Here is a 22,871-nt window from a genome sequence, read left to right on the forward strand (position 1 = left end):
TTTACCAGTTCCTCATTATAAACCAAAGATAACTTATTGGGGATTTTTTTTACTCACGCACTGAAGAAAATATATTACAATATGTCCATATGTCACAATAATATGTTGAAGGAAGGTTTCTGTCAATTCATACACTTGTAGACAGTAAAAGCTGGTTAGATTGCCCATAGAGAGGGTGCCACCTCATGACTTACTGTATCACAATGAAGAATGCTGTTACTACAACATGTTTTTAGTGCATTGGATGTCACATGTTTATCTTTGTCTTCATCCACTCCTGTTTTGATGCTTGTGATAAATATTATTTTGAAAAGTTATTGCTGTGGGATTTTTTATCTAATCTATAAAGTATTATGCCAAAATTGAAGGAGCACTGCTGGCCGGGAAACAAATTGCATGACCTAAGCATACAACAAACGTTTAGACCTATCTCAGAAAATTCATAAATCTGAAGTGCAAAGGGACTTGGGAGTCCTAATCAAAGATTCCCTTAAGGTAAACTTGCAGGTTGAGTCAGTAATTAGGAAGGCAAATATAATGTTGACACTTAGTTCAAAAGGACTAGAATATAAAAGCAGGGATGTATTTCTGAGGCTTCATAAGGCTCTGGTCAGACCACATTTAGAGTATTGTGAGCAATTTTGTGCACCATACCTCAGGAAGGAGGTAATGACCCTAGAGTGGGTCCAGAGGAGGTTCACGAGAATGACCCCAGGAATGAAAAGCTTAACATATAAGGAACATTTGAGGACTCTGGGTCTATACTCGATGGGGTTTAGAAGGATGAGGAGGGATCTAGTTGAAACTTACAAAATACTGAATGGCCTGGACAGAGGTATTAAGATGTTTCCATTGGTAGGAGAGACCATGACCTGAGGGCACAGCCTTAGAGGAAAGGGAAGACCTTTTAGAACAGAGATAAGGAGAAACTTCTTCAGCCAGAGAGTCAATGGAATTCATTGCCACTGAAGGCTGTAGAAGCCAGGTTAGTGAATGTATTTAAGACAGAAATAGATAGATTCTTGATTGTCAAAGAGATCAAAGGTTATGTGGAGTAAGCAGGAGAAAGGGGTTAAGAAACTTATCAGCCATGATTGAATGGCAGAGCACATTCGATGGGCTGAATGGCCTAATTTCTGCTCCTGTGTCTTATGGTCTGTCTCACTTTAATAATGACTGAGTTACAGGCAGTTCCCAAGTTACAAATGGATTCTGTTCTGGAATCCATTTACAAGTCAATTGGTATATAAGTTGGAACACAATGCAGGGTAATATAAAATAGCTGTTTGTAAGTGCAAAGAAATGTTCATATTTTGAATCTTTTTAAAATTACATCCTTGTATGGCAACACGTTCAGAAGTATGAACGTTCATATGCTGGACATTTGTAAATTGGGGACGCTTTGTATTAACAGCAAAGGTTAAAAAAATCTACTTGTTGCACCATTATGCTGTTCCAGCACTTAGACATTACCTGACTTCAATAAACTTCTTTTTCTATTGCCCCTTATTTAATTCACATTCCAGAACATTTATATTATTAAAAAGAACTCCTTCATTTCAGTAGAACTGCAGACCCAGATTATCATTATGGTGAGCAGGGTAAATGCTTGGGGTCAATGTACAGAAACTATTCTCCTGAAATATAACTTAGACCTAAAGGAACAGAGGCAACAATTGAAAGAGTGAGTTCAGTGTGCAGACGAAGGAGCAGCAGAATTAAGAGCAGTTGACATGAGGACCCAAAATAAGGGACATGAATAATTAACAAAAACAGAAATTGCTGGAGAAACTCAGCAGGTCTGGGCAGCATCTATGGAGAAAAAACAAAGTCCAGCGACCTTTCTTCAGTTAATTCTGTTTTCTGTCCACAGATGCTGCTAGACCTGCTGTGTTTCTCTTGCAAGTTTTGTTTTCATTTCAGATTTTCAGCATCTGCAGTGCTTTGCTTTATATGAGAATAATTAAATTGGGTTTTAAATCTAAAGTTTGGATTCCTGAGTTGTGTTTTTGTTAATTTAGGTAGTGATGCACATCTTGGTCCATAAGCAAACACCAGAATGCTTCCTGTATTTGTTTGGAAAACTGTGAAGTAATAGTAAGAAGTGATTCTATAGTTGTGAAACCAGCAGCTACAGACATGATTTCAGGATGGCACTCATCCACAGACTCTATCAACAAACACATCGACCTGGACCCAATATACCGGCCACTACAGCGGACAGCTCGAACTGACAACCGGAAGCAGCAGAGACAGGCCACTATAAATGCCGGAGGAAACAGCACAGAAGCGCTTCACAGGAGGCCCCCAAGCACTGAGGATGTCACCTAGACAGGGGACGAAACGTTTGCAAGACAAATTCCCAGCTCGGCGAACAGAACCACAACAACGAGCACCCGAGCTACAAATCTTCTCACAAACTATGATTTCAGGATGGTACGGTGTCTACCTGGAGTGAGAATCTGATTAAATGAGCAGGAGCCCTCGGCATCTGGAATTGAAAAGCTTTAAAAGGAGATGCCTGAAGTGGATCTGAACGAAAGCAGAAGTCTGCAGCACCATAAAAGGAGAGGCCAGGAACACAGTGGGACAGAATAAAATGAGAGTTTGGGACTGGAGAGAAGCAGTGTTCTGGTTTGTGATTGGCCTGTGAGTGTGAACTGCACAAAAGGAAAATGAAATCGCAAAATAGCCACCACAGGTCAATAAATCAAATCAGTCAAGGAGCTATGTGTACTAGTAACCTTTAAATTTAATTTTAATTAATCAACTATAAAGAAAAACTAGATCAGTCAATTCACATAAACTCAAAAGGCAATTGGACACAAGATTCAAATCCCACCACAGTAGGTGAATGTAAACTCAATCAATAAAATCTGGAATTGAAAGATAGTTCATGGCCACTACTACCAAGACAATCATTATTTGTTGTAAAAAACACTAATGCCCTTCAGGGAAGGAAATCTGTCATCCTTATCTGGTCTGGCCTACAAGTGACCCCAGACTCACAGCAATATGGTTGACTCTCAACTGCCCTCTCAAATAGCCTAGCAAACCACTCAGTTGTATGAACTGCTAGAAATGGTGAAAGGAATGAAACCAGGTGGCCCACCTGACAACATCCCAGGTACCAGAAATGGCAATGGCAAACACAGCCCTGTCGACCCTGCCCAATCCTCCTCAATAACATCTGGGGGCTAGCACCAAAACTGGAAGAGCTGTCTCATAGACTAGTCAAGCAATAGCCTGACATAGTCATACACACAATGCCCCAGTCACCACCATAACCATCTCTGATATGTCCACTGGCAGGGCAGACCCAGCAGAGGTGGCAGCACAGTAGTACACAGTTGGGAGTGGGTTGCCTTGGGACTCCCTAATATGAAGTCTCATGGCTTCAGGTTAAACACGGGCAAGGAAACCTCCTGCTGATTATCAAGTACCATCATCCTTCCACTTATGAACCAGTATACAGGCCAATCACAAATATTGAAAAACAATTGAAGGAAGCAGCAAGGGTGGCAAGGGCATAGAATGTACTCTTGGTGGGGAACTCCTAAATCCTGCAGCAAGAGAATCTTGGCAGTACCATTGCTGACTGAGCTGGAGTAATCATAAAGGACACTGCTGTTCGGCTGGGTCTGAGGCAGGTGGTGAGGGAATCAACAAGAAGTAAAAACATACTCAATCTCATCCTCGTCAATCTTCCTGTTACAGATGTATCCATCCAAGATGGACCATTGGAGTGAGACAAGGGAGGCAATAGCAGGGACTTTGGCAATAATTTTCTTCCCTGGCCACAGGACAGGTGCCAGAGGACTGGAGAACAATCAATGTGGTACTGTTATTCAAGAAGGGAAAAAGGGATAGAGCAGATAACTACAGGCCAGTCAGTCTAATCTCAGTGCTGGGGAAACTATTGAAAACAATTCTGACAGACAGACTTAATCTGCACTTGGAGGGTCAGGGATTAGTCAGGAAAGTCAGTATAGTTTTGTTAAGGGGGAGTCATGTCTGACTAACTTGATTGAATTTTTCAAACAGTTGCTCAGGTCTGTAGATGAGGTCATACTCTACTTGAACTTCAGCAAGGCTTTTGGTGAGGCCCTGCTTGGGAGGTGGATAGTGAAGATAAAAGTCCATGGGATCCAAGGAAATATGATAAAAGTCGGATAAAGAATTGGCTGAGTGGCAGGAGACAGATGGTGACAGCCGAGGGGTGTTTTTGTGACTGGAAGTCTGTATCCAGAGGGATTCTGCAGTGGTCAGTTTTTGAACCCTTACTGTTCATGGTACTGTATATATAAGCTATTTAGACTTGAATGTAGGAGGATTGATTTGAAAGTTCACTGATTATACAAAGATTCGTGGACTGGTTAATAGTGAGGAGGATTAGATTACAGGAGGATACAGACAGATTGGTCAGATGGCCTGGTCAGTGGCGGATTTTAATACAGAGAAGTGTAAATTGATGCACTTGGATAGAACAAACAAGGAAGGACGCACATGTTGAAGAGCAGAACCCATGGGAAGCACTGACGATCAGAGAGACCTTGGTGTCTATGTCTACCCCGGTCCATTAAGGTAACACAGAAATAAAAATAAAAATTGCTGGAAAAACTCAGCCGGTCTGGCAGCATCTTTTGGTTTTCATTAAGGTAACATGACAGCGAGATAAAGTGGTTCAGAAGGCATTTGGGATGCTTGTCTTTATTTGCCAAAATGAAGAGCTTAGGAGCAGGGAGGTTATGCTGGAACAGTACAAAACTTTGGTTAGGCTGTAGTGGAGCACAGCTATTGTGTGCCGCACTGGAATGTACATTAAAGCAGGGATGTGGCACCCAGAGCAGCTGGAGAGTTTTGGTTATGAAGACAGATTGGACAAACTGAGGTTGCTTTCCTTGATCAGAGGGGAATGAACAGGGACATGATGGAGCTGTATAAAATTGTGAGAGGCATTGAAAGGATAAGGAGGGAGCAACATTTCCCCTTGGGGGAGGGATCAATGACCGGGGCACAGGTTTAAGGTATTGGTAGGAGGTTGAGAGGAAAAGTGAGGAAACTCTTTTTCACCCAAAGAGAGAATCTGGAACTTACTGCTTGTAAGGTGTGGTGGAGGCAGAAACACTCATAACATTTGAGAAGTACTTAGATGGACACTTGCAATGCCAAGGCATGCCAGGATATGGGCCAAGTCTTTGCAAAGGGGTTAGAATAGTTAAGTGGCTTTTTTGACTGACACAGAGTCAATGGGCCGAAGGACATTTTTCTGTGTTGTAGACCAATGTGACTCTATGAGTATCATTAGGAGTTATCACTGTACACTCCACTCCACTGTGGAGAAGAGGTCCTGTTTTCACATTGAGAACGCTCTCCATTGTGTTGTGTGATAAAAGACAAGGCTGAATCATTTGCACCAAATTCAGTCAGAAGTGCCGAATGAATGATCCATTTAGCCTCCTTCAGAGGTCCTGAGCATCACAGATGCCAGTCTTCCCCCAATTCAATTCACTCCACATGACACCTACTCACTGACGTTCAGTGTGGGATCTGCCAGGGCCACTCAGTTCCAGACCTCATTATAGACTTAGTTCAAACATGGACAGAACAGCTGAATTTCAGAGGTGAGATTAAAGTGACTGCACTTAACATCAAGGTGTCAAGATACCAAAACTGAAGTTGAAGGGCATCAGGAGGAAAACCCTCCTGCTGATTAGAGTTATACTGAGCTCAGAGGAAGATAGTTGTGATTGTTGGAGGTTAATTATCCCAGCTCCAAGACATCTTTGCGGGATTTCCTCAAAATAGTATCCTCATCCTAACCAACTTCAACTGGTTCATCAAAAGCCTTTCATCCATCATAAAGTGAGGATGTTTGCCAATGAGTTCAGCACCACTCTCAACGCCTCAGATATTGAAGTAATCCTCGGCCAAATGCACCAAAACCTGAAAAAATACCCAGGCGTGGACTGACAAGTGGCAGGAGATATTTGTGCCACACAAGTGCCAAGCAATGAGTATCTGGGAGGACTAGGTAGGAAGTGCACAAGTCCATGGAATGCCTCTCCTCCACCAACTGGTGTTCAGCCCTGAATGTAATCTTTTTACATGGTTTCTTTGGGGAGCTTCCAGCACAGCAGCTGGCTCTGTTGTTTGGTATGGAGAAGGAAGATTGGGCAGCAATGCTGATTGGCAATTCTATAGTTTGTACACAGCCTGGAAATGCTGCATTGTCAGTTGTGAACTCAGGATGGTACACTGAGTCGGTGAAGCCTGGTAGATAAAGGAATATGACCTGCAGGAAAACTCTACGGAGCTAAGAAAGACACTAATGCAGGACCTCAAAGGAAGTAAGTGAGTATAGAAGCAAGGAGGTTCTTCTGCAGCTGTACAGGGCCACGGTGAGATCACACCTGGAGTATTGCGTGCAGTTCTGGTCTCCAAATTTGAGGAAAGACATTCTGGCTATTGAGGGAGTGCAGCATAGGTTCACGAGGTCAATTCCTGGAATGGCGGGACTACCTTACACTGAAAGACTGGAGCGACTGGGCTTGTATACCCTTGAGTTTATACTGGATTAGTGGTGCTGGAAGAGCACAGCAGTTCAGGCAGCATCCAACGAGCAGCGAAATTGACGTTTCGGGCAAAAGCCCTTCATCAGACTGAGAGGGGATCTGATTGAGACATATAAGATTATTAAAGGATTGGACACTCTGGAGGCAGGAAACATGTTTCCGCTGATGGGTGAGTGCTGAACCAGAGGACACAGCTTAAAATTACGGGGTAGACCATTTAGGACAGAGATGAGGAGAAACGTCTTAACCCAGAGAGTGGTGGCTGTATGGAATACTCTGCCCCAGAGGGCAGTGGAGGCCCAGTCTCTGGATTCATGTAAGAAAAAGTTGGATAGAGCTTTCAAGGATTGTGGAATCAAGGGTTATGGAGATAAGGCAGGAACAGGATACTGATTAAGGATGATCAGCCATGATCATATCGAATGGTGGTGCAGGCTCAAAGTGCAGAATGGCCTACTCCTGCACCTATTGTCTATTGTAATATCCTGGTGTCACTCACTAGCAAGAACAGAAATAAGAAGATATAGCAGATAAATGCATGGCTGGCAAGATACTGCAGAAAAGAGGTCTTTGGATTTCTGAAACGTTGGGATTGGTTCTGAATTAACTTCACGTGACACGACATAGGAGTAGGCCATTCAACCCTTCAATCTGTTTCACTGTTTAACAAGATCATGGCTGCCTAATGCGTGGAGTGTGGTAAATAAGGTTGGTGAGCTGTAGATGCAGATTGCACTGCGGGAATGTGGCAGCAACAGAGGCCTAGCTCAAAAATAGGACAGGAGTGGATTCTAAATATATCTGGATACAAGCTGTTCAGGAAAGATCGGGAAAGAAAGAAATTAAGAGGGTTGACAGCATGGACTAACAATAATATCATGGAGAGAGACCTTAGAAGGGCCATGGACAGAATTTATTTGGTTAGATTTAAGAAACAATAGAGTGAATAAAAAACTATTAAGTGTATCCCAAAGGCCATCAACTGGGGGGGAAAGATATTGAGGAGCAAATTTATATGGAAATTGGAGACAGCTCATAAAATACAGAGCAGTAAAATAGGATTTAGTTGCCTTAATATAACTGGGGATAGAACTGTAATTGTGTAAATGATAAGAAAAGGAAGTATTTTTGAAATGATCGGTATGTTTCTGGTTCAACAAAAAAGGCATCATTGTTGGATCTGATTCTGGAAAACCAGTTGGATCAAGTATTCAGTCAGGAAATATTTAAAGAACAATGATCACGGTACTATAAGGTTTAGATTAACTGTGGAAATAAACAAGAATCAATCCAGGGTGAAAATAATTAAATGGGGAAAAGCTATTTTTCAATGGCAAGAACGAATCTGGTTCGGATAAATTAAAATGAAAAATTGGCAAACAAAATTGTAATGGAGCAACGGATTGTTTTTTAAAGAGGGGAAACTTTTGCCACAGCTGCGAGACAAACGAATCTAGAGGTCCCTGGATGACAAAAGAGGTAGAGGATAACAAACAGAGAAAGAGAGCATGTGGTAGATCGCAGACTGGTAAAATAAGCAAAAATCAGGCTGAATAAATTTCAGAGCAGCAAATGAAAGTGGAATTGAGAGATGCAAAGTGAGATTGTGTGAAATAATATGAAAGAGAATCCAAGAATCTTCCATCAGAACATAAATAGTAGAAGGATGGGCAGATTAGGGACCAAAAGGGATTTGTACATCAAGGCAGAGGCCCTGGTTGAGGTACTGAATGAGTACTTCCATTTGTCTTTATCAGAGAATAAGATTCTGCTAAAGCCTCATTAAAAGAAGAGGCAATGAGGATATTGGATGAGCTGAAAATGGATAAAATGCAAGTATTAGAAAGGCTGACTGTACCTAAAGTTATGAAATAACCAGGACTAGATGCAGGGATGCACTCAAAAATCCAAAAATGGACTCATGGTATTATAGTTAGACTATAAATCCAGAGACCCAGGTAACATTCTGGAGGCCTGGGTTCAAATCCTACCATGACAGAAGGTGGAATTTGAATTAAAAAATGAAAACCTAACATAAAGAGTCTAATGATGTCCAGGAAACCATTGTTGGAGAAAATCCATCTGGTTCTTTCAGATGTTCTTTAGGGAAGGAAATCTGCCATCCTTACTTGGTCTGACTTACATATGACTCCGGACTCAAAGCAATGTGGTTGACTCCCTCTAGGCAAATAGGAATGGGCAATAAATACCACTTAGCCTGTGATGCCACCATCCCGTGAAATTAATACTAAGAGAAGTAAGGGTGAAGAGTCCACCTCGCCTACACATCCCAAGACACTATGGGCAATTTAGCACAGCCAACCCACCTAACCTGGACATGTTTGGACTGTCAGAGGAAAGCCATGCAGACACAAGGAGAACATGCAAACACCACACAATCACCCAAGGCTAGAATTGAATCCAGGTCCTTGGTGCTGTGAGGCAGCAGTACTAACCACTGAGCCATCCACATATCCCACTCTCTAAGGAGAGGACACTTTCACGGCTGCAGGAAAAGAGCAGGGGACTAGGAGCAGCCAAGTTGTTCTTGAAGAGAATAGACAGGATGCACCAAATGGCTTCCTGCGCTATTACCATTCTATAATGCAATGATTTTAGCAAGTGCCAATATTAAGCAGTTGTTTATGTGCACTTTTCAGCTGGGTTGATAGGACTTGAATCTGAGCTGAGCAGACTAACGACTCTCCTAAACATGATCAAAACATTCAAGAAAATCAAGCTCAGCTTAAGATCAATAAGTTCAGAAGAAACCAAGTATAATACCCAGGAATTTAGAAGCTTAGATAAAAACTAAAGCAACTTCTACTGTACTGTTAATAACTGGTTGAAATAAACATCCTTAGAAAAATATAATAGCATTCACATTTTAACACAGTAGACTCCATAAAAGAAACACTTTCTTAATCATCTTAAGAATGAAACCAAGACTTGAATAAACAATGCAAATTTCATTAGCTAAGATCAAGATAAGCAAGGGTTTTTTTTTCCCCAGTCTCTGCCAACCCATTTATAATGATCAAAGTTAAAATATATTGTTTAAAGTCTCATTCCAAATTTGAATCTGTACATCAACTAATGCAGTGAGTATTGCAAATAGAAGGGCTACTTACTGTGTTGAGTAGTTCATGCAGCAAGGTTGGTTGTTAAAAATCACTGCAAAACACAAAGCCATCACAACAGTTTCAATTTCTGTGCTTAGTATTGGTTGCTGGAATCATGCCACAACATGAACTGAAAGCAGCAGTTAACATTGGGTAGGGTACAGCAAATAATAGGATAGATACAGGAAGGAGACATTTAATACAACTCTTTCTCCTCAGGCTTCAATAATATAAATACCTCTCATATTCCATAAACCACAAGTGGTCTGCAAGGTCATTAATAACGCTATACTTGACTATCTAGCTGTCATCACAGTGCTCTGTACTTTCATTTAGTTTTCACTGTTTTATCAAAGCAGGAGCTTCTTGCACATGCATGCCTGCCCCTTTGAACAATTTCCAACTGGAGCCAGTTAACATCATGTAAAATGCAGCTATACAGCTATTACACTGCTTCCTATTACCTGCTCTTTTCAAGTGCAATCCTATTCCATAGTATCTGCACCCAATTAAGTGAAAGTTTGCTTTCTCGGACATCTGCAAGTGCTTCCTGAATTCAGTGCTGTTTATCTGATATGCTACAGTGGCATATTTCTTAAGTATCCATTTCCTTCCTGTGTACAGAGATTTCCATGGCACAGTGTAGTGAGATTAACAAATGAGAAAGTAAATCACACTGAACTGAGGCAGGACTTTTACAAAATTTGTATCAATATTTTTCTTAAATAACAAATTTGGGCACTTGGTGTAGAGATGAGGAGGATCATTGACGTTTGCACACACTAAACAATGTTAAAGAGATAATTTGCATTGATCCAACACTGAAGATTCTCATTTAAACTATTTCAAGTTTAGAGGTCACTCTCCCTTTTCTTCTTTCCTTTCACCTACAGCTCATAGCTCCACACAGCTGACATTGTTTCTTTGTGTTGGAATTAGAAGGCTTACTACTTTGTAATGAAAATCGCCATGGGTGGCTTGGCACACAAAAACAGACAATTTTGTTGAGAATATAATTTTATTTTTCATATTTTATTTCTAATGATCCAATTACTTCATGAAGAAATCAACTTCTGTGCCTGACCTCCTGCAGTCTTGTGGCAAGTACCTGGTACATGTCCTAAAATCAATTTAGTCCAGTAGAAAGGTGGTACTGGTATCATCAGCGGGGTTCAAGGAAATGTCGACAATCCAGATGTCAAGATGCATACTGATCAATTAATCAATGTATTACTGGTATGCACCGTTGATATTGTTGCTGGTGGCAGAGTGCAGGCAGCTATTTCTGTTTTTAGTTGTATCACATTGAAAGATACAAAGCTCGCAACAGGCAGCAGACAATTGTAAGTTCAGGCAATCCCAGAGTTGCGAACAGGGTTCGTTCTGGAGTCCATTCGCAAATCGATTTGTACACAAGTCAGAACACACTGCTGGACAATGGAAAGCAGCTGTTCTTACGTACAGGAAATGTTCACATGTCAGGTCTTTAAAAATACATCCCTGCATGCGATTGCATTCATAAGCACGTAAGTTGGACATTCGTAAATCAGGGACCCCCTGTAAGTATAAACAGACTACCACGGGAAGAGAAGAGGGAAACGATGAAATGGAAAATGATTCAAATGAAAAGCAGAATAAAGCAGTAAATCAAAGATCAAAGAACTTACACAGAAAACATCACTTCAATTAAATTTATTATCCAAAGCTTTCAAAACTAAAAATAGAACCTTACCTTTTTGGTCAATCTGACATGTATGGAAACTCATTAACAGCTTCCAAATCAACTTACTGAAAGACTCAAGAATGATCGTCAGAGTCTCTGACCTTCCAAGTCCAAGTTGACTAGGGCCATGGTTTTCAATTTCCCCATACGTAATGCTGGAATGTAACCAAATCAAACTGAATGATTTACCATCATAAAGAACTGGAAAGTTTCTTGTACTTGCCAACCCAGTAACCAAAAAGGCACTGACTTGCAGGATTATTTTGAGTGAATGAGAAAGCATCAGCGTCTCCAGAGACAGGTCCCACGAATCACTTTAGGCCTCATTAATAACCAAATATGACTGGCCAAACATTGACAATATTCTCAGTTAACCAGGTCCTGTAAAGTCACACATCATATTCTCTATCTGCCCTAAAATGTTGATATGATTTTAATCTTCTATCAGCAGACCGACTAACTTTGGGGTTTTTTTGTCATCTCACATACCCACTTTGTAAATAACTATTACATATCTCAGACATCCAACAAGCAAAGCTATTAGCTCTCACTTGGAGAAAGTAGTCACTGAGAAGGATAGTAGCAAACTTTACTGTTAAAATTTGCAAGTTGTTTATGATCAGAAATGCAGATGCTCATACAAACATAGAGGTAACATTGCCATACTACCATGGATCATACGGCTGCTCTCTCGTTACAGACAGATGGCTGGTGGTGGTCACCACACCTCAGGTGAGGGACACGGTTGAGAAGGTCGGACCTTCATGGTCACATTGCCTGCTATGGGAATTGAACCCACACTGGCTTCACTCTCCATCCAGCCAAATGAGCTAACCAACCCCCAAATGAACACATAGGTTAGAAGCAGAAGTAGACCATTTAGCCCCTCAAGCCAGCGTTGCAATTCAATAAGATCTTGGCCGATCTGTATTGTTTGTGCTTTGAATTTCACGTTCCCATCCACCCAGATAACCTTTGATTCTCTTGCCTAACAACAACCTGTCTTTGTCAGTCTTAAAAATATTCAATGATCCCACCTCCACCATCTTCTAAGGCAGTGAGATCCAAAATTGCACAACACTCACATGACAAAAAACAAAAATTGAATTCCTTCTCATCCTTGTCCTGTAAAGGCAGCCCCTAATTTTGAAGCAGTGCCCCTTAGCTTTGGACTGACCCAGAAGAGGAAATATCCCTTCCACGTCCACGTTCTTAAAACCATTCAGGGTCTTATCGACTTCAATTAACTCACTCCTCACTCTTCTAAATCCCATTAGAAACAAACAAACCCCATCCAATCTACCTTTATAAAACAACCTGCTCATTCCTGGTACCAACCTAGTAAACCTTTACTGAACTGCCTCCAATGTTTTTACATCCTTCCTTAAATAATCAGACCAAAACTGTACACAGTTTTCAAGATATGGTCTCACAAATCCTTGTTTAACTGAATCACTGATGACTGCTGCTGGAAACAACACATAAAGAATCATACAAAACAGACCCTTTGGACCAGTGCGTCCCAATCTGACCTAACCCCATTTGCCAGCATTTTGTACTTATCCCTCTAAACTCTTCCTATTCATGTACACCTCCAGATGCCTTTTGAATGCAGTAATTCTACACACCTCCACCATTTCCCCTGGCAGCTTGTTCCATACATGTACCCGCCTCTGTGTGAAAAAGTTACCCCTTTGGTCCATTTTAAATCTTTCCCCTCTCACCTTAAACAAATGCCTTCGAGTTTTGGACTCCCCCATCCTATGGGAAAGACCTTGGCAATTCACCCTATCCATGCCCCTCATGATTTTATAAACTTCTATAAGGTTACCCCTCATCCTCTGAAGTTCCATGGAAAAATAGCCTCAGCTTATTCAGCCTCTCCCTTTAGCTTGAACCTTCCAGTGCTGCCAACATCCTTGTAAGTCTTTCCTGTACCCTCTCAAGTTTAACAACATCTTTCCTACTGAAGGGTCACCAGGTTTGTATGTAGTGTTCTGCAAGTGGCCTCACCAATGTCCTGTACAGCTGCAAAATGGCATACCAATTCCTGTACTCAATGTTCTGACCAATGAAGGTAAGTGTGCCAAATGCCTTCATCATCATCTTTTCTACCAGCAACACCACTTTCAAGGAACTATACAGCTGCACACCTAGGTCTCTTTGTTCAACAACATTCCCCACAGCCTTACCATGGGGATTCTACTCATTGCAACGGAAGAATGAGAGGTGATCTTATTGAACCAAATAGGATTCTTATAGGGCTTAACACAGTAAATGCTGACAGTATATTCCCCCTCATGGGAGAGTTTACGACCAGAGGGCATAGTCACAAGAACAAAGGGGTGCCCATTTAGACTAAGATAAGGAGGAATTTCATCTCTCAGATGGTGGTAAGTCCTTGCCACCAAGAACCACGGGGAGCAGTCCTTGTGAGATAGGACTGAAGTAGATATATTCTTGATTATTAGGGGAATCAATGGTTTGGTGTAAAGGACAGGAACGTGGACAAGGAGTGTCACATCAGCCATGATCCTAATGAATGGTGGAACCAATATCAAGGGGCTGAATAGCCTATTCCTGTTCTGATTTCCTATGGCCTTGTGGTCGAATGGAAATTAACTTGTCATTAAGCATTCTGGTACAAGAATTAAAGAAGTATGGTAACTTCCTTTTACCATTTCCCACTTTTGCGAGAAACTCACTTATAACTGAGATTTGAATTTTGCACAAAGGCCTTTTGTTGTTAGGAGCTCTGAAGCATGAAGAGGAGTCATTTGGACATGGCTTGTATGTAACAAATGTCAGTACTAGCTCAAAGATGACATTTTGTTCCAAGTCAAAATGGTGTGGGTATAAGCTGCACTCCAGAACTAGCCTTGCACTTCAATGCAACAATGAGGGAGTACTTTGATATCTAAGGTTAAGCTTTTGAATGGGATATTAAAAAAGAGCCCTGTGTGATCTTTGACGTTCTACAATACTATTTAATAAATAAAGAGCAGTTCCAGATGAAGCTCAAAAACCGATTCTCATGAGAATCACTGCTAACAGCCTGCCAACCTGAAAATGACCTGTTTATTTTTGCATCCTGCTTTTTCTGTCTTTTAACCAATTTATACAAATATATTAAATTCATTCCCAACAATCTCATGGCCCCGTACCTTTTGAAAGTTTTTTGAAAATCCATATATACAACATCCACCATCTCCCTTTATCCATCCTACAGATCTATTCTCCAAAAACCTAACAGATTGATCACACACAGTTCCTCTTTCATGAAGCCATGATAAATGTACTAATCATAATTATGATTTTCTATCTGCCCTGTTACCACATCTTTAATAATATATTCCAGCATTTTCACAATGACTTAGGTCAAACAATTGTCCTGTCTGCTCTTTTTCTTGAAAAGCAATACTATATTGGCTACCCGCAAATACACTGGGATACCTCCAAATTATTACAAAGAATATTACAAGGAGTATTAAAATAAATGCTTCAACAATTTTGACAGCTACCTCTTTTAGAACTGTAGAATATAGGCCAAATACATGAGATTTGTTGGCTTTTTGTCCCATTAATTTTTCAAGTACATTTTCTGTTCTAATACTAATTAATTTTCTGTGTCTTCTATGAGCCTTGAATCTGCTCTGTTTCTGATAAGATCTTTTTCATGATCTCCTGTGAAGAATGACACAAAATATTTATTTTTCTTCTTTGTCATTTCTTCCTCATTATAATTTCTCCTGTCTCAGCTCCAAAGGACCCATATTTAGTTACAAATCTCTTCAATTTTGCACCTGGCAAGCTCTTGACACTTATTTTTATGTTGTATTTTATTCTTCCTTATCATTTTCTGGCCATCCTTTGTTGGTTTACAAAATACACTCAAGTCCCAAATGTATAATTGATCTGGGCAACATGATAATCCTCTTCTTTTAATCAGAGTCATGGAGTCACGGGGTCACATAGTATGGGAACAGACCCTCCAGCCCAAATCGTCCATGCCAACCAAGTTTGCTAAAGTGAACTAGTCCAATTTGTTTGCAGTTGGTCCATATCCCTCTAAACCCTTCCTATCTAGTACCCTGTTCAAATGTCTTTTAAATGTTGTAATTGCATTGACCTCTACCCCTCTGGCAGCTCATTCAATACACCACCTTCTGTGCAAAAATGCTGCCCCTCAGGTCCCTTATAAATCTTTCATCTCTCACTTTAAACCAATGCCCTCTAGTTTTGGACTTTCTTACCCTGAAGAAAAGACCTTGGCCATTCACCTTATATATACCTCTCATAATTTTATACACCTCTCTAGTTTAAATTACAACTTCCAGGATGCGGACAAGAAAGATTTCTTTGCAGCAGTAGAAACAACACTGAAAGACAACCAACTCACAGAGGAAACCCATCAAACCATCAGACAGGCAGCCGCACCAAAATTAAGCAGGAAAAAGGAAGGAAATACACTCAATACACAAGAAAGGAAAACACTAGAAAGACTAAAAAAAGATAAAAACATTATTATCCTACCTATAGACAAAGGACACTTGACAGTCATTTTAAATCAAAGAGACTACATTGAGAAAACAAACACACTACCTGCAAATACAAATACTTACCAACAAGTGGCGATAGACCCAGCCCAACAACTAGAGAACCAAATCACAGCCCTACTCAAAGATTTGCAGAAATTTGGAGAAATAAGTAAATAAATAAACAAGATTGACTTCCAAAAAATGAAACCAGATGTATCCATTACACCACGCTTCTACAGATTACACAAAATTCAAATCAGAAGCCTCCCTCAGACCCATAGTCTCGCTACTTGGAACACCATTTACAGATTGGCCAAGAAGCGACATCAAAGACTAAAACACTGAGTAGGAGACTCACGCCACTCCATCCACTCCACCCAAGAATTCCTAAAGACCACAAAGACACCAAGATAGAAGAGGATGAAATAATGGTCTCCTTTGACATAACAGCCCTGTTCACATCCATCAACATCAACCTGGCCAAGGAAACACTGACTACACTATTAGAAGAACCAAAGACACATACACCAAACACCACCAACTTCATCAGCAAGGATAGTATCTTCAAGCTAGTGGAGCTATGCCTTACCACCCACGTCACCTCAACAACAAAACCTACAGACAAAACAGGGGACCACCCATGGGATCCCCAATATCAGCATATTGATATATTGCTTAGCAGAGGCAGTAATGCAGAGACTTGAACAAACAGCTAAATATCCAACCCAAACTTTGGGTCCACTATGTGGATGACTAAGCAAAACAAACTAAAGGATACCTTCAAGACATCAATAATATCCTTACTGGCATAAAATTCACCAAAGAGGAGGAAAGCAACAACAAACTGCCATTCCTAGATGTTGCAGTAGAGCTAACAGCCAATGGGAACTCAAACCAGCGTCTACAGGAAAACAACACACATGGACCAAATATTGAACTATAGAAGCTGTCGTCCCAACATCCACAAATGAAGCTGCATTAGAACATTATTTTGACGAGCCACCACACACTGCAGCAACTACGCAGAGCAGAAGAAAATCACCTATACAGTGTATTCAAGAAGAATGGGTACCCAATGAACATAGCCCACCAATTTCTCAGCAACAAACCCAAACAAGCAAACAAAACATGTCCAGTAATACTAGCCACTCTCCCCTACATCAAAGACATCTCGGAAATAACTGCTAGACTATTCAGACTCCTTGGCATCATGGTAGCCCACAAACCCAACACACACTAAAACAGCAGCTAATGAACTTGAAAGACTCTACACAGACAACAAGCAAAACTAATGTCATTTACAAAATACCTTGCAAGAACTATAACAAACACTACATTGGACAAACAGGCAGAAAACTAGCCACCAGAATATATGAACATCACCTAGCCACAAAAGGGCATGGCCCACTCTCACTAGTATCCTTACATACAGATGAGGTAGGACACCACTTCAACTGGGACAACACATCCATCCTCGGACAAGCCAAACAGGGACATGCACAAGAATTCCTTGAAACACGTCATTCCAACCAGAACACTATCAACAAACACATTGACTTGGATCCCGTTTACTATACCCTGAGAAAAAGAACAGGAAATGGCATCACCATAAGAAATGACAGCACCATAGGAAATGACATCACCAACTTAAGGAAACCCAAGCCTATAAATAGAAAGAGGGCTACACCACCAGTGCTTCATCTGAAGGCTCACTGAAGATGTTACCTAGTATGGTGATGAAACGTTTGAAAACGAACCTTCCAGCTCAGCAAGTAAACCTAAATCCAGATCCTCAACCTGAGCTACAATTCTTCTCAAGATTTGCTAAAACCTCTCTAAGGTCAACACTCAGCCTCCCACATTCCAGTGAAAAATATTCCCAGCCTATCCAGCCTCTCCTTAAAATTCAGACCCTCCAGTCTCGGTAACATCCTTCTAAAGCTTTTTTGCACTCTTTCCAGTTGAATAACTTGCTTCCTATAGCAGGGCAGCTAAAATTGTATGCAATACTCCAAATGTGGCCTAACCAATGTATTGTATAGCCATGACATGACATCCCAAATTTGGTACTCAAATGCTATGACTGATGAAAGCAGGAATGCCAAATGTCTTCTTCATCATCCTGTCTATCTATGACACCACTTTCAAGGGACTATGTTTTTGCACCCCAAGATATCTCTGCTTGACAACACTCCCCAGGTCTCGACCATTAATTGCATAAGTTTTGCCCCTGTTTGTCTTACCAAAATGCAACCCCATGCACTTATTTAAATCAAACTCCATCTGCCATTCCTCAGTCCACTGGCCCAGGTGATCAAGATCCCATTGTACGCTTAGATAACCTTCTTCACTATCCACTATACCACCAATTCTGGTGTCATCTGCAAATTCACTAGTCATGCCTCCTATACCCTCATCCAAATCATTTATATAAATAACGGACAACTGTGCACCCAGCACCGATCCTTGCGTCATGCCACTGGCAACAGGCCTCCAGTCCAAATAACAACCTTCTACCACCACCTTCTGTCTCCTATCTCCAAAGCAATTTTGTACCCATTTGGCGAGCTCCCCCGGATCCTGTGTGATCTAACCTTATAACCAGTCTACCATGCGGAACCTTGTCTAGTCTAATGTTATCCTTTCCTCTTTTTAGTTATCCACAAATATCCACTTCTCAACCGTGGACTTTTTACTTCTCCCTATTCTCATTGAGAGTAATGAAATACTTACATAATTGATTGTCATGCCTTTTATTTTTCAACTGCTGACTGATTCATTTCTCATAACTTGAAGTAAATTTGATCCTCTCGTTTTGGAAGCGAGAACATTATTGCTGACATTAACATGAAATTCTGTCATATCACACTCAATCTTCCATGAATGATCCCTTACTACATGATCTCAAATTAATCATATCTCTTTGCTCAAGATCTAAAAATGTATCTTTCCTGTTTGGTTCCATGGTGTATTGTTCTAGGAATGTTTCTCAATGTATTCTATGAATTCATCCCCCAAACCAATTTTGCCAATTTGATTTGCCAATATGAAGATAAAGTCCTCACATTTATTGCATTACCTTTGTTATGAACGCCTCTTACTTGATTAACACACTCTGCTAATATTTATCACTACTTTTAGTAAACTACTGTAGTTACTCTTTTCTGTCTCTTCTCTACCTCCCCCTGCATGATTCTTTTCCTACTCTTCTGAACGAAAATCCTTCTCACTATTGCCCTTATATCTGCCTTTATTATCAGGACTACCCTAACTACTTCTTTCATTTTGCCTGACGTTTTGAAATGTCAATTAAAACTAATTCAGTCTAACATTAAATAATGTAAAATAAAGCATCCTTTGACCATTCTTGTCCATCCCAATTGTCCTAATAATTGATGGTAGTTCTTCTCCAAGTACTGAAGTCCTTGTGATGCTGTGTTCTTCCTCTTGCCACTGGTTACGAAGCTCTCCTTATGAATGCAATAATAAAGAAACAATAATATATGCCTAGGTCATGATGGTGATTTGGAGGAAATTAATAATCCTATGTGACATTGTTATTCTTATCTTTTTGGTGATATAGATCACGCAGTATGAAGGCCCGACTGAATCAACCTTCATTAAGCATGGTTTTATGAAGGGCAAATCTTGTTTGACTAACTTGGTCAAGTTCTTTGAAGATGTATTATAGACCCCCTAATAGTCAGGGGGAAACTGAGAAACAAATTTATAAGGAGTTCTCAGTTATCTATAAGAAGGGTGGTTATGGTAGGGGATTTTAACTTTCCAAACATAGACTGGGACTGTCATAGCGTTAAGGGTTGAGATGGAGAGGAATTTGTTAAGTGTGTACAAGAAAGTTTTCTGATTCAGGATGTGGATGTACCAACTAGAGAAGGTACAAAACTTGACTTACTCTTGGAAAATAAGGTAGGGCAGGTGACTGAGGTGTCAGTAGGGGAGCACTTTGGGGCCAGCGACCATAATTATTCCGGGTTTAAAATGGTGATGGAAAAGGATAGATAAGATCTAATAGTTGAAGTTCTAAATTGGAGGAAGGCCAATTTTGACGGTATTAGGCAAGAACTTTCAAAAGCTGATTGGGGGCAGATGTTCGCAGGTAAAGGGACAGCTGGAAAATGAGAAGCCTTCAGAAATGAGATAATGAAAGTCCAGAGAAAGTATATTCCTGTCAGGGTGAAAGGAAAGGCTGGTAGGTGGAGGGAATGCTGGATGACTAAAAAAATTGAGGGTTTGGTTACGAAAAAGAAGGAAGCATATGTCAAGTATAGACAGGATAGATTGAGTGAATCTTTAGAAGAGTATGGAGGCAGTAGGAGTATACTTAAGAGAGAAATCAGGAGGGAAAAAAGGGGACATGAGATTGCTTTGGCAAATAGAGTTAAGAAAAATCCAAAGGGTTTTTACAAATACATTAAGGACAAAAGGATAACTAGGGAGAGCATATGCCCCTCAAAGATCAGCAAGGCAGCCTTTGTGTAGTGCAGGAGATGGGGCAGATACTAAACGGGCATTTTGCATCAAGAAAAAGCAAATTACTGGAATCTGAAACCAAAAGAGAAAATGCTGGAAAATCTCAGCAGGTCTGGTAGCATCTGTAAGGAGAGAAAAGAGCTGATGTTTCGAGTCTAACTGTTCCTTTGTCAAAGCTAAAAAAAAGAGAGAAATAGGGAGGTATTTATACTAGGCTAAAAGAAGGTGAGTCATGACTCCAGAAGCAAAGGTAGCAATAAAGAGGTAGTACAGACAGTGCATAGAGAGATTATAGGGTGATTAGGAGCTGTGAATGACCAAGGTTGAAGCCAGTGCTATGTGACAAAATATGTTGGGGATGGGGATGGGGGGGGGGGGGGGGGGGGAAACGGGTGAAGCAGAGGCAAAATGGAAAACAGGGGAGAAGGGTAGCAAAGGGGAAGAGGAGAGGAAAATGGTGATGAGAGAGTGGGGACCAAGAGAAAGAGAGACAATCAAGAAATAAGAGGTACAGAACAGTGAAAAAAAAGATAAATAAAACAAATGAAATAAAATTACGGAGCAGAATGAAAACAGAGGGGTCAAGATGGGATAATCATCTGAAGTTGTTGAATTCAATGTTGAGACCAGCAGGCTGTAACATGCCTAGTCGGAAGATGAGATGCATCAGTTTTTATTGTGGAAAAGGACATGGAAGACATAGAATGTAGGGAAATAGATGGTGACATTTTGAAAATGTCCATATTACAGAGGAGGAAGTGCTGGATGTCTTGAAACGCATAAAAGTGGGTCAATCACCAAGGCCTTGGATTTTGAATTAGTGGTGCTGGAAGAGCACAGCAGTTCAGGCAGCATCCGAGGAGTAGCAAAATCGATGTTTCGGGCAAAAGCCCTTCATCAGGAATAAAGGCAGTGAGCTTGACCTGATCAGATGTACCCTAGAACTCTATGGGAAGCCAGGGAAGTGATTGCTGGGCCTCTTACTGAGATGTTTGCATCATTGATAGTCACAGGTGAGGCGCCGGAAGACTGGAGGTTGGCTAACGTAGTGCCACTGTTTAAGAAAGGTGATAAGGACAAGTCAGGGAACTATAGACCAGTGAGCCTGATGTCGGTGGCAGGCAAGTTGTCAGAGGGAATCCTGAGGGACAGGGTGTACATGTATTTGGAAAGGCAAGGACTGATTAGAGATAGTCAACATGGCTTTATGCGTGGGAAATCATGTCTCACAAACTTGATTGAGTTTTTTTTGAAAAAGTAACAAAGAGAATTGATGAAGGCAGAACAGTAGATGTGATTTATATGGACTCCATTAAGGAGTTCAACAAGGTTCCCCGTGGGATACTGGTGAGGAAGACTGTAATATGGACATTTGGATACAGAACTGGCTCAAAGGTAGAAGACAGAGGGTGGTGGCGGAGGGTTGTTTTTCCGACTGGAGGCCGTGACCAGTGCAGTGCCACAAGGATTGGTGCTGGGTCCACTACTTTTCATCATTTATATAATTTGAATGTGAGCACAAGAGGTATAGTTAGTAAGTTTGCTGAGGACATCAAAATTGGAGGTGTAGTGGACAGAGAAGAAGGTTTCCTCAGATTACAACAGGATCTTGATCAGATGGGCCAATGGGCTGAGAAATGGCAGATGGAGTTTAATTTAGATAAATGTGAGGTGCTGCATTTTGGGAAAGCAAATCTTAGCGGGATTTATACACTTAATGGTAAGGTTCTAGGGAGTGTTGCTGGACAAAGAGACCTTGGAGTGCAGGTTCATAGCTCCTTGAAAGTAGAGTCTCAGGTAGATAGGATAGTGAAGAAGGCGTTTGGAATGCTTTCCTTTCTTGGTCAGAGTATTGAGTACAGGAGTTGGAAGGTCATGTTGCGGCTGTATAGCACTTTGGTTAGGCCACTGTTGGAATATTGCGTGCAATTCTGGTATCTTTCCTATCGGAAAGATGTTGTGAAACTTGAAAGGGTTCAGAAAAGATTTACAAGGATGTTGCCAGGGTTGAAGGATTTGAGCTATGGGGGAAGAGGTTGAATAGACTAGGGCTGTTTTCCCTGGAGCAGTGGAGGCTTATAGAAGTTTATGAAATCATGAGGGACATGGATAGGATAAATAAACAAAGTCTTTTCCCTGGGACGGGGGAGTCCAGAACTAGAGGGTATAGGTTTAGGGTGAGAGGGAAAAGATATAAAAGAGACCTAGGAGGTAATATTTTCACTCAAAGGGTGATATGTGTATGGAATAAGTTGCCAGAAAAAATGGTAGAGGCTCATACAATTACAACATTTAAAAAGCATTTGGATGGGTATATGAATAGGAAGGTTTGGAGGGAAATGGGGCAGGTGCTGGCAGGTGGGACTAGATTGGGTTTGGATATCTGGTCAGCATGGACGATTTGGACTGAAGGGTCTGT

General features: G+C 40.9%; 1 protein-coding gene across 24 annotated transcripts in view; it reads right to left on the reverse strand.

Annotated features, from left to right (window-relative positions):
• The window catches only part of sulf1 (sulfatase 1), a 403,560-nt gene that overhangs the window by 177,139 nt on the left and 203,550 nt on the right, over positions 1–22,871 (reverse strand). For 21 of the 24 annotated variants that reach the window (XM_072571458.1, XM_072571453.1, XM_072571452.1 and 18 more), the window contains one exon: positions 9,707–9,749. The exons of 2 other annotated variants lie outside the window; for them this stretch is intronic. The gene's annotated coding sequence lies outside the window, so the exon portion shown is untranslated. Of the gene's footprint in view, positions 1–9,706; positions 9,750–11,429; positions 11,576–22,871 lie in introns of all 24 variants that reach the window. One more of the 24 variants, XM_072571461.1, reaches the window with a different exon arrangement.

This window comes from Chiloscyllium punctatum, chromosome 5 (genome assembly GCF_047496795.1).
Source record: "Chiloscyllium punctatum isolate Juve2018m chromosome 5, sChiPun1.3, whole genome shotgun sequence".
In the NCBI taxonomy this organism is placed as follows: domain Eukaryota; kingdom Metazoa; phylum Chordata; class Chondrichthyes; order Orectolobiformes; family Hemiscylliidae; genus Chiloscyllium; species Chiloscyllium punctatum.